General features: G+C 37.9%; 1 protein-coding gene across 4 annotated transcripts in view; it reads right to left on the reverse strand.

The window, feature by feature from the left end:
* LOC122798203 (sodium channel protein type 4 subunit alpha-like) overlaps nt 1–12,352 on the reverse strand; it is a 2,607,519-nt gene that overhangs the window by 268,003 nt on the left and 2,327,164 nt on the right. The window lies entirely within an intron of this gene.

The raw sequence follows: 12,352 nt of genomic DNA on the forward strand, positions 1-12,352 counted from the left end.
ACATCTGCAATATATACTTGAACTACTAGAATGTCTCAGCATCAAAACGTGTGAATACTTTAGTCCAGATAGCTAAGAAACATTTATTCAAATAATCACTTGTATCCTTTAAATAGGATTTGGTATATGATGCTTGTTTTAATACTAAGATTTTACTATGCAATTGCTGAGTGTGTAGTTTAACCCTTGTTTGAAATGATCTTAGAAGGAGCTGTACAATGTATCTGTCACATTTTTTATGTTTATTAGTTATTTCTGGAAGTAGATTTCCCATAGCTGGTGTAATTTACCCAGTGGTGCACTCACTGCACATAACTGTAAAAAGAACTGAAAAAGACATTGCTTTATAGACCAGTCAAATTTCATCTGTATTTAACGTATACGAAATAAAAGATAGTAGTAGTTGCTGAAGCTTTCCTAAATAGTTCAAGTGCAATTTGCTCTAAACACAAAATAACTATGCATAATTAAATTCTCCTTTACCTATTCTATTTTGCACAGAAATAGATGGGGAGCAATAGAAAAACAATATGCCACTTAGATTTCCAAAGAAAGCAAATTCATCATGATAAAAAGACTTAAGCAGTCTGCAAATGACTACAGGAAGAAATGTCCTAATATTTATTCAGAAATTCTAAAAATGAAGCTATTGTATGATATTCTTATGTATATTGATACTTATCATATCCTAAGATGACATTTTTTCCTGAAACTTGCACTTGGGAAGGTTACTGTTTTTAATGCACACAAATTGTAGGCAGAATAAAAAAATATTCTGTAGATTAATTTGTGTGTTGATACATATGTTTTCTAACATCAGTCCAGGCAATCTGAAAGAGCTGAAAGATGAAACAATACCTATAGACTGATTGTGAAGAGCTATTATAGCTTTTCCTTTTTTAATTTAATTTTAATGCAACATGACCCTTCATTTTGCAACTATACAAGATAAGAAACACTTTTAAGATGTAAGCTAATGTTGATTTTTTAATGCTTATCTGAAGTTTTTGTTTGGTTTCTGTTTCAGGTTATCTATTCCATGTGTTTTCCAGTTTTGAAAATGCTAAAAGAGGAGAAGTTTGTGAAATAAAACAGGATATAGTACTTTCTTGTGTATGCTTTGATGAACGTTATAAAACTTCTACATGAGAAGCCTTAACATATATTTTCATAACATATATTTTGTGAATCCTGAATCCCTAGTGCCTAGAGCAAGCACCTTACCCAAGTTTAGATCATTCATGGTGGATAACCTTATGAGCCATGGTTCACATTTATTTGCCTCCACTCTCTGTTCATAAGCATGTCTTCCTTTACTGGAATAAAAGCTTGTGAAGTGCATCTAACCCAATTAGTGCTGTAGTTGTAAGGATGTGTGATGACTGCACTACATCAAGGGCACTAACCATGCAGGCAGCCTCTCTGTAACCCATTGCTCTGAGGTGCACCTGAATGACAGACTATGAGCAGCCTAGTTAAACTTATCTCAGCTAGTAAATATGTTGCATTCAGTAGCAAAACTAAACAGATTAATATATAAAGCACAATTAAATGAATGAGTGAATCACTACTTTAGGTGCTCAAATAAAGGTTTAGTAGTACATTTACAAGTAAAATGAATTTCAGAAGTAGCCCTCATTACTGATGATTTAGTCACACCCACAATATCGGCTAAGTGAGTATGTTAAACACAGGTGCTAAGAAAAAGGAAGTGTGCAGTTCTTAGAAGACATCACTGATGGAAGGTTCTGAGGAAGTACATCAGGAGAAAAACTTTTCTCTCTCCTGATATTCTGCAAACAGATATGAGTTTGTCAGAAGTTCTGCAAGATACTCCCAAACTTTGAAACCTAGAGTGGCAACATGTCAAAGCCTCTTAGCTCCCCCCTTCCAGTGCCTGACAGCAATCCCATATCTGTAACGCCTTGGCATAAAGAGTGCTCTCAAGCCACACTCATCACAGCCTAGTACTGATAAGCAGACCCACGCTAGCCCAGAAAAAAAATAAACACCCCAAGCCTAACTTACTTACTAGTGATTTTTAGAGGGAGATGAAGCATTTTATTCTTGTGGTCCTGCAATACAATTAAAATCTGTTGCTATAATTAAATAATATTTATGGATACCCAAAACTGTAGTTAACAGAATGCTGTCCATTTTGGGTGCTTTCCTCAGGAAAAGATATAATTAATTTTATAACATAATTTGGTCGTCTAGATTTTAGTGTCACAAGACATCTTTTGTTATCAGATATCACAATTATAAACTGATATTAAGGCTTGAAAGTCTTGAAAGGAAGAGAACATCCTCTTTATTTCTTTCTTAATTTCTACAAATGTTTTTGGTTTCTATTACAGTGACAGGAATGAACCCAGTTCCTGAATCAAGGAATGATTACAGTTTAGGAAATTAGTGCATTCAAACTCAGCTCCTTAATCACCTGATGACACAACAACTAAGGACATAGCACTAACACTGCCCTTATCTCCTTCCTGGATACAGTTAATAGAGCTCGAGACTCTGGATCCTTCATCTCCGCACTCTTTCTTGATCTGTCAGAAGCATTTGACACAGTCTCCCCCCACTTCTTCTTACCAAACTATCCAAACTGAGCATCTCTCCCCTCACACTTCAATGGTTTAATGACTATCTCACCAATAGGGAACAGTCTACTATTTGGCAGCAATGCTTCTCCCCTTTCATCACCACCAATACTGGGGTACCCCAGGGGTCTATACTGGGTCCCCTTCTTTTCAGTGTATTCATCAATGACTTCCACACCTCTCTCTGCCACTTCTCTGTAATTCAATATGCAGATGATTCTACTATTATCTGCTCTTCTAAATCTGCATCTTTACTGCAACAATGTACCCAAGAAGCTTTCACCTTAACCGAATCCTGGATGTCACTGAACCATCTCGCCCTTAACCCTAATAAAACCAAACTCTTAATATTTACCCCAAGTAAATGTAGCCCAGTCAATAGATCTGAACTCTCTGTCCATTCCCAAAATAGCACTATCACTGAAGTCATTCCAGTACAAAACTGCTGTCATCATGGATAACAACCTTACCTTTGACCTTCATATCCAAAATAATATCAGAATAACCCATCAAAAACTAAGAGACCTTTATAGGCACAAGTACTTTCTTAATTCCCCTGCAAAAAAGGCTCTTGCCTCATTATTTCTGGTTCCAACTCTCTTATATGGCACCCCCATCCTCACCAACATTCAGTCCTCTCTAAAAGCTAAACTCATCTCACGTTACAATAAAATTGCCAAATTTGCTATAAATGCCAAATTCTCCACCCACCACTGCACCACACTGCAGCAACTAGACTGGCTTGAACTCCCTCATCACCTAATATACCTACAACTTACTCCTGCCCATAAACTTATTTACCTCCCAGCAGCCTGCCCATCTCTCACTAGTATACTGACCATCTACCATACTAATCATCACCTCAGGTCAGAGGACAAAATGCTATTAAATATCGACAAACCTAAGCTCTCTGCCAGCCAAATGCTTTACTCTATTACTGTTTCTAAACTATGGAATGACCTCCCCCCTCCACTCAAACCATGTCTAATGCCTCTACCTTTAAAAAAAAAAATCCCTTAAATTTCACCTCTCCTCACAGCGGTTATGCACTTGCACCTCTACTAAGAACCACATAACTTGACCCTCTCACTATCTTTCTCCTCTTCTCTCTATAACCACTCTAATCTCCCTTTCTCTCAACCACCCAACTCATTTTTCCACTCACTTTTAGCCTGCAGTACACCTACATTACCATACTGTTTTCCTTCTTCTCTGCTATTTAGCTTACTCAATATTTAATTTACCATTATTTTGTAGTTTCAATCCATGACTGTATGCTATTTCCTCACTGTTTGTCTCCAATCCACCCTCTGTTACTGATCTATTGTATGTAATCATAATGTGCGTCTCCAATTTTACCTCTGTGAATAATTTAGTGTATGCAATCATAATGTTGTTTTATTTGCTACTGTTGTATTACATATCCTGTATCATTGTAAAATATTTCTTGCCTGTATGTGTTAAATGTGGAGCTTTTCTCTCCGGGCATCCACTGAAAATGGGATCTTCTGGCCCAGTGGACTACCCCGGTAATCAAATGCAATAAATAAATAAAAAAATAAGAAAATAAATAGTACTGCATCAGTCTTTGAAGTTAGCCGAGACTGCCCTTGTCAGCATCCATAAGGCATCCAGAATTGCCTTCTTCTGCAGTTCATATGCAGTGATATGTAGTCCATAGCGGGTTCCTATTAAATCATCGAAGACACATAATTGTGAATGCGTCTTCGCCGAACTTAAAATAATGAAAACTGAAAACAGCGAAGGGGCATATGAGCTATTTCTTTCCCTTGGAAAGAAATCGCTTGCCCGCCTCCGGTAGTTTGCTGTTTTGTAAACTGTAGTGTCATCTCGGAGTTGGTATATTTAGTTAGGGGGGTGTTGGGGACACAGTCCCCCACTTGGGGGGGTATGGTGGATGAAGTCCACCACTTTGTTTTGTGTGTAGTGATATATACATTTTTTTTGGACAAGTGATTTCTTCCCAGGGAAAGAAATCACTCATATGTAGCTTCGCTGTTTTCAGTTTTCGTTTTTATGGGTTTGATGAGGACGCATTCAAAGTAATGCGTCTTCGATGCTGTGATATAGACCCAGTCATAGCATATATTAAATAGGCTAGAATATTCTTTTTTTATAAGTCATGTTGCTCCTACTACTATTGGAATTATCTGGGTGCCTTTATCCCCTTTGTTCTAGTTTCTAAATGCATACCCTGTTTTTGTCTGTCAGTACGCTGGACACTATAATTACTGCATGCAGAAATATAACTGGTGTAGGGCAAAAAGGGTGACTGCCCCATATGCAAGGTGTTAGGTGGCAAGATCAGCATTTGCTGATGGGGTGGTAATGCACTACTGACATTCAGAAATGAATGTCAATAGTATACTCATAACAAGAGATGAAACACTGAAGGGCTTCATGTGTGGTAAGCTAATTGTAGCAAACAGACTGCAGTAGTTTGTTCTCAACTCAGAGAAAGAACTTTTTTTTGCTCCTTACCAGATTGAGGAATTGCATCAGGCACTATGATAATCTAACTATGGAGAAGATGGGTATAGCTATTTCAGCGATTAATGCTACTTTTGCTCTCTGTCTTTATTTTTTCTTACTTAAATATCTAGTTTTCATGCTTCAACTTTTTTAACTACTGGCATTTGATTGATTGCATGTGGTCAGAACTTCTGCATATTCAGTAATTCTTAGTGGTTCATTTTTCGATGCTTCTCAGCTATTTGCACATTGTACTGTTTGCATAATTCCCACTGCAGCACTCTTACCACATTGTTATACCTTTTAGTATACAGACCCTCAGCCTTGACTATACCACATCCAGCAATGACATATGCAAGTGCTTCTAGATTTATATTACACAACCTCTATTTGTCTGTATATCCCACTTTTCTGGAGACTTTCTAAACCTATGTGTTTGTGGCCTATTACCTTCAGCCACCTTCATAAGCCTTTCATCTTTTGGTTTGTATTCACTGCCCCCCCACCACCTTTTTAACCACTCATAGTTCATATCTTGATAAATATGTGGCAGTTCCAGGAATCATCTATACTTGTCACTATAACTGTTGGCTTTTCAGTTTTCCTTCCTTTTCTTTCAGCCTGTTCTTTATATTCTTTTGTTTTTTGCAGCTTTTTTTGTTGCCTGATTTTTGTCTACTTCTGGTTTAATCTCCATTCATGCTCCTTTCTGAAATTATTCTGCTAATCTCATCAGGCCTCAGTGCCCTAATGGATAAGACATTGCCCTCCTAAGACAGGGACTGTGGGTTTGAGTCCCATCTGGGGTGACATAATGTAAGCCTAGGAGCCATCCTAATCCATTTTATTTGGTGGGGATTAAAATGTTCTCCATGTTTTGGCTTGTTGCTATCAATAAATATATATGCAGCCCCATGATTGCAATTCTATACATATAGTAAATGCAGTCAATTTTGAGGAGATCCATACCTCCTTCAGACAGAAAGAGTTATACTTTTGCCATGCTCTGATTTATACATAGCATTTGATAATCATGAGGCATTTTTTTCTGGTCCATCTGATCCAATATTATATGGGGCTAATCAGTCATACCAAAGAAAGTACAGTTGTGTAAGTAAATTTGCCATAACAACAGATGTTTGAATGATCACTACTGCAGCAGCTTTAGCTATATGGGTTATATCCTGCCAAGGATATAACAGCCAGCCAGCTTCCAAAGCTTCAGGTTACCTTCCATGTGCCCAAGCTGTCAGGCAGCTCCAGCTGGGCTGACTGAAAAACAAGTTTGGGTGCCAAGATGTTCAGAGCTTTTCTGGCAATAAAGAGAAGGAACCTGGGATATGAAAGAACAATGCTGGGCACAAAAAAAAAAAAACGTCTACACCCTGGTATAAAATATACAGCAAAAAACAAGGGTGGTGGGTGGTGGGAGGGAGTGGCTACTGCAGCAGTGATCATTTAAACATCTACTGTTATGTTACGTTTGCTTACACAACTGTACTATGTTCATCATATTGAAAATTGCTACAGTGGCCTTAGCTATATAGGTAGATTACCCAAGCTTGCTACATTTGGGAGGTGGAAGGAGAAAAGTCCTGGAGCACCTGGAGAATGGCCCTAGCAAAGTGTGACTTGGACATAGAGAATGAACCAAGCTTATAGTACATTGTAAAATTATGTACAGAGGACAAAGTAGCAACTTCTACAATACTTCTTGAATTCAACCCATTCCAAAAAGCCAGAGATAAAGCTAAGGCCCTTGTAAAGTGGGCCTTGACCCTGTCTGGAATAGTTTTGCTGTGGTGAATATAACAAAAAGGGAATAGCCTTAGACAACCATTTGTAAATACTTTGTTTTGACACAGATTTTTCACTTCTTATTACCTTCACAAGAAATGAACAACTGATAAGAAGCTCTGAAAGATTTATGTCAAGTATCTGAGTTGTTAGTAGACATCCAAGGTATGGACTATCCTTTCTCTCCCACATTTTTAGGTTCTGGAAAGAAAATAGGGAGAAGTATATCTTGGCTTAAAGTAAACTTGGATACCACTTTAGGCATAAAAGAAAGATTAGTTCTCAAAGAAACCCTGCCCCTGTGGAAAATGAGGTACGGTTGACTAACCTAAGAGCTTGTAACTCAATACTCAAGAGTCAGAGCAATCAGTAAAAGTTTTTTTTTTCCCCATGTTAACACCCTCAAGTCATCCATGTTAGCTGGTTCAAATGCAGCAAGTGGTTGCTCTCTAACACAAAATTAAGATTTTATGGATGGGTCACCAGTTTTCTTGGAGGCTTCTTATGCAAAACCTCTTTCAAAAACATTTTGACATGAGACTTCATTGAAAATAGGAAGGATACATGGGCAGACATGCTGAAATGCCTGATAAATGAACCTTGATAAAGGAGTAAGAAAGGCCATGCGCTAGTAAGTCATACAAATATTGTAAAACCAGAGAACAATTAGCCTAGCCCTGAATGGATGGATGCTGGTTATGTTGTTCTCCATTTGCTAATATATGATTTTCTAGTAGCATATTTATCTGCGTGCATTAGCACCTGCTGCGCATCCTCAGTAAAGAGCTTCTAAAAGGGAACGGAGACCCTATTACTCAGGCAGTCAGTTGAAGTTGACTGATGTCAGGGTGAATTAAATATCCCTTTTCTTGTGTGAGTAGATCCATCGTGTGAGGAAGCTTGTGGTAATTGTTGCTGGTCATTTTCAAAAGAAGAAAACACTACTGGTGTCTAGCTCCAGAAGGGAGTCACCACAATGGTCTTGTTGGAGCCCTTCTGAATCTTCAGAAGTACCCTGGGTATTAGTTGAAAGGGTGGACAAGCATGCAGGAACATTCCTAGGAAAATAAAATAAAATAAAATGCATCTGTCTTCCAGGCCTTCTTGCATGGAGTCCTGGAACAGAATCTTGCCAGTTGATTGTTGAGAGAGGTGTCAAAGAGATTCACCACTCATGAAGGTCTGTCCTGTTCCTGCTAAGTTTGCCTGCCATACTATTTTGTTATGATGAAATGTAGGATGCCTGTAGAGTGAAATCATGCTATGCTACTGTATGTCAAGCTAATATGACTAGTCTGCAAAGGGGGTGCTACCCGGTTCATTCTTGCTTGTTGATGTTCCACATGACTGTGATATTGTCTGTAACCACCTGAAGGGTTCCTGGGAACCAAAGATGACTCAAAGAGTTGAGTGCCTTGATCAGGGAAAGCATCTCTTTAATATTTATTTGCTTGCATCTGTCCTTGGTTTCCCACACATCTTGCACTTTTATCCCTCCTGAAACTGCTCCCCAAGTAAATTCAAAGGCATCTGTGGTGACTGAATGCTTTGGAACAGGGAGGGAGAAGGGGAGACCTGGATTTAAAAAACTATGTTGTCTCCACCAAATACTTTCTCAACTGACCACCAGCACTTGGATATGAAATGACAAAGTGTGCTGATGCTAGGATTAAACAGCCTTGAGATACCACTGCTTTTTTTTCTCATGTTGAGCCTTGCCAATGGTATCATGAGAGTCATAGAAACCATGAGACCCAGTATCCTGATGCATTCTCTTGTAGCGAACAAAGTTTGAGTTGAAAACCTTAGAAATATATATAAATATAGATCTATTTGTTCCTATGGGAGAAAGGATCTTTGAACTGAGGTGACTAGTTCACATCCCAGAAACACAATCCTGTGTGAATCAGTCAAGAAAGAATGTATACTGCTCTCTTGGACTTCCTGCTTGTGTAAGAGATCTCTTAACCAAGAGACAGATCCCCGATTAAGAAGACTCTGCAAAGATAAGCAAGTCATCTAAATAAGGAAAAATGTAGATACCACATAGCCTGCAATGAACTATAACTGGAGCTAGACACTTTATGAACATTCTTGGAGCAGCTGATAGTCCAAAGGGTAAGGCAGTAAACTGATAATATGATCCAGACACTTAAAACCATGAGAAGCATCTGAAGTTTGAATGACTAGGGATGTGATGATAAACATCTTTTAAGTCTATTGTCAGGAAATTTGAAAGAAGAAAAAGAGGTAACAGGTTGTGGAGTGCCATCATTTTGAATTTTGGCACTTTCACAAACAGATTTAGGAAAGAAAGATAAAGAACTGGTCTCTGCAAGTATTTTCTTTCTTTGGCACAAAGAACATGATTAAATAAAAACCCTTCCCCAACTGGGAAGGAGTAACTGGCTCTATCATTCCTTGGGACAGCATGTGACATGATGAAGGACTGGTGGAAATAAAAGAGTCTGATCTGGAGGATGAGGAAGGATCTCCTAGAAAATAATTTCCTCCCATGTGCATCTGTAACTTTGATGAATGATCATCAGAACCCATTTGTCTGAAACTATCTGTTGCCACAGAGAAAAATGTGGATACAGACTTTGTGGAGGAAAAAGGGCCATTGTAGGAGGGGTTCACAAGGTCTCCTGAGCAGTCATTCAGACTTGTTGGATTGTCCTTGATTTTGGGTGGCACAGGGATTCTTTTTTAACCCCCCATGCCATTTTTTTCTAAAATGTCTGTTTACTTGTATTTTGCTGAGGCTGTTCATTATTTATTTATTTTTATTTATTTGTGTATTCATTTATTTTTATTTTTGTGCAAAAAACTGATGAGGGGTTACAGAAGCTCTTTGAAAAATTGGAAAAGGAGGCTGAAAAATCTTAGACATTCCCTAGATCAGCTTACCCCTTTCATCACAGTTTTTGATTACTTCTGCAGCACAGGGTCCACAAACTAAATCTCTACCAAATGGAGAATTTAAAGTCTAATTTTTAACATTATCTGGGAGGTTATAAGAATGCAGACATGCAAACCTCCTCAAAACAGTACCAGTAGCCATAGCTCTGGAAAACGTATCAGCAGAGTGATACATACACCACAAATAATTAGAAGTGACCTGTACAATAGAAGAAACTCAATTATTTAAAGCAGATTTCTCCAAACAAGAAGAAACTGTAGATAAAACATCACTCATATTTTCACAGTTAGTTGGAACAAACTTTAATATATCAGTGTGGCAGTTCAAAATTTTGAAAATGAAAGTTGCAAAAATATGCATGCCCCCCTCATACTTATCAATACATTTCCCATCTTTATCAGAAAGAGTAGAATTGGACTTAACTATGTGTTTAGCAACAGTGGGGTCAACTAAAGCTATAGCTGCTGGATCAGGTTTGAAAATAGTGTATAAAAATGTAAAAGAGACTGAGAAACTTTATATGTCCTATCTTTTTAGTGGCAGTTGGCTAACTATCTGGAAGATTCCGGGCAGAAGCACACACATCTTCTAAAGCAGACCGAATGAAAGGAATGGGTGCAGGTTATGAAAATTCCTTTTGTAACAACTTATAGTATTTTCTGAGGGGCTAAGAAACCTCACTGTTTTCCCACTAAAAACATTGGCACATTCTAGCAACGGTCTCAGAGAAAGAGACCCCCACACACAGGAGAATCAGAAACTGAGCTCTTCTCTGAGTATGAATCAGAAATCTGGGCAGAAAACCCTGTATGCATCCATTCATATTCCTATTCAAATTCAGAATCTTGAATCTCTTCAGGCATCCCTCTTTTTTTTAACAGAAACTATTTTACAAGAAGGATCAATATTTAACCTTGAGCCAGATCCAGTAAAGTACTCCTGTTTAAGTAAATTTGAGAAGATGTAGATGCATTCTTAGTTCTTTTTTGACAGGATAAAGGGGTCAGCCATGTTACTAATGGCAGAAGCAGCTACCCAAGGGAGAAGCACAGCATTCAGGACCAACAAGAGTGGCTCTCCTTTGCCCACTGAGGAGATGATGCCAACAGCCGCTGAAGACATGGCTAACCCCTGGTCCATAGCACCAGAAGAATCCAGGGTAAAAAAAAATAAGTGGTATAAGGTACAACAAATGGCCACAGCAGAGTCAGCTACCTGTGGCTGAGGCAAATTGATAGCCTGCTGTGGGAGCAAAGACTGTTTGCTTACCTTTTTCTTTTTGTGGCTGGAAGAAGGACTGACCATGGGGCCAGTAGTTTGTTCCATGGTCAAGTTGAAAATGGTGCCTCTTTCCCAGAGAAGACAAGTAGCAAATTTATGGAAAAACTAAAAGTCTTTAAAAGTCACTTTTTCACAGTAAAATGTACTTTAAAACACGTTGTCAGTTCCAAAAAGTAAAATAAACACAATTTCTCCACATATAAAAATGGTTTTCTGTCCATTTACTTTAAATAACTTTTAAACCGATAGTAAAAAAGCAACACTCCATTGTAAAAGTACAATATAGTCTTGTGACAGTCCATTAAAACACAAAACTCCTAACTTTAAAATAACTTTCCTGAAGAGGAAAATGATAAAACACAAAGACTTATTTGACAATGGAAGGTTCTTCTCCAAAGCTAAGTCATTGACCCAGCAAAGGAACAGCACCAATCTGACCACTGATCCTCAAAAGCCTTAGAGGAGTATATTCTTCACTGACAGTAAAACTCTGAAATGCTTGGCACCCAAACTTGTGTTTAAGTCAGCTCAGCTTGAGCTGATTGACAGCTTGGGTATATTGAATGTGCCATTAAGCTTTGAAAGCCATTTGGCTGCTCTATCCTTGTATCCTTGGCAAGATATAACCCCTATAAGCAAGGCTACTGCAGCAGTGATTGATATGACGAACATAAAAAAAAATAAAACACCAGAGGGTCAGTTACTTTTATGATCTTTGCAATCTAGAACATGAAGAGCAAGCTGACTTATAGGTTGAACTATATTCCTGAATGTCAAGGCAGCTTTCAATATTAGCTTTAGCCTAATGAAATATTTCTAAAAAAACTATGGTTTGTCATTTGTTCATGTTTTATTGCTAACCTTTAATTTATTCCCATATAGTTATACCCACTCTCCTAGTCAAGTTCGGTTATATCACATTCCTATACCATTTATGTTTTCTGGGTGCTGCAGATTTTCTGATATAAATGTTGCTTTTGTATGTTTCTTAAGACCAAATATCATTCTTATATCATCTGAGAAATTTTTAACCATTTGCAGTTGTGCTTTCAGGAGAAGATGAAATGTCATTGGACATGATTGTTTACAGAACATTACATACATACATATATACATACACATATTTTAAGCACAGGCATTAATGCCCTTCTAGCCTGCCAGTATACCAAAACACTTGTTCCAAAAATAAGTGTTGAGGCTGTTCTTAAAAATATCTAAACTTGTACTTGCTGTAATGTAATTTGGAAGTCTGTTC

The sequence above is a fragment of the Protopterus annectens genome, chromosome 3.part1 (genome assembly GCF_019279795.1).
Source record: "Protopterus annectens isolate FY-2018-M chromosome 3.part1, PAN1.0, whole genome shotgun sequence".
NCBI lineage: Eukaryota > Metazoa > Chordata > Ceratodontiformes > Protopteridae > Protopterus > Protopterus annectens.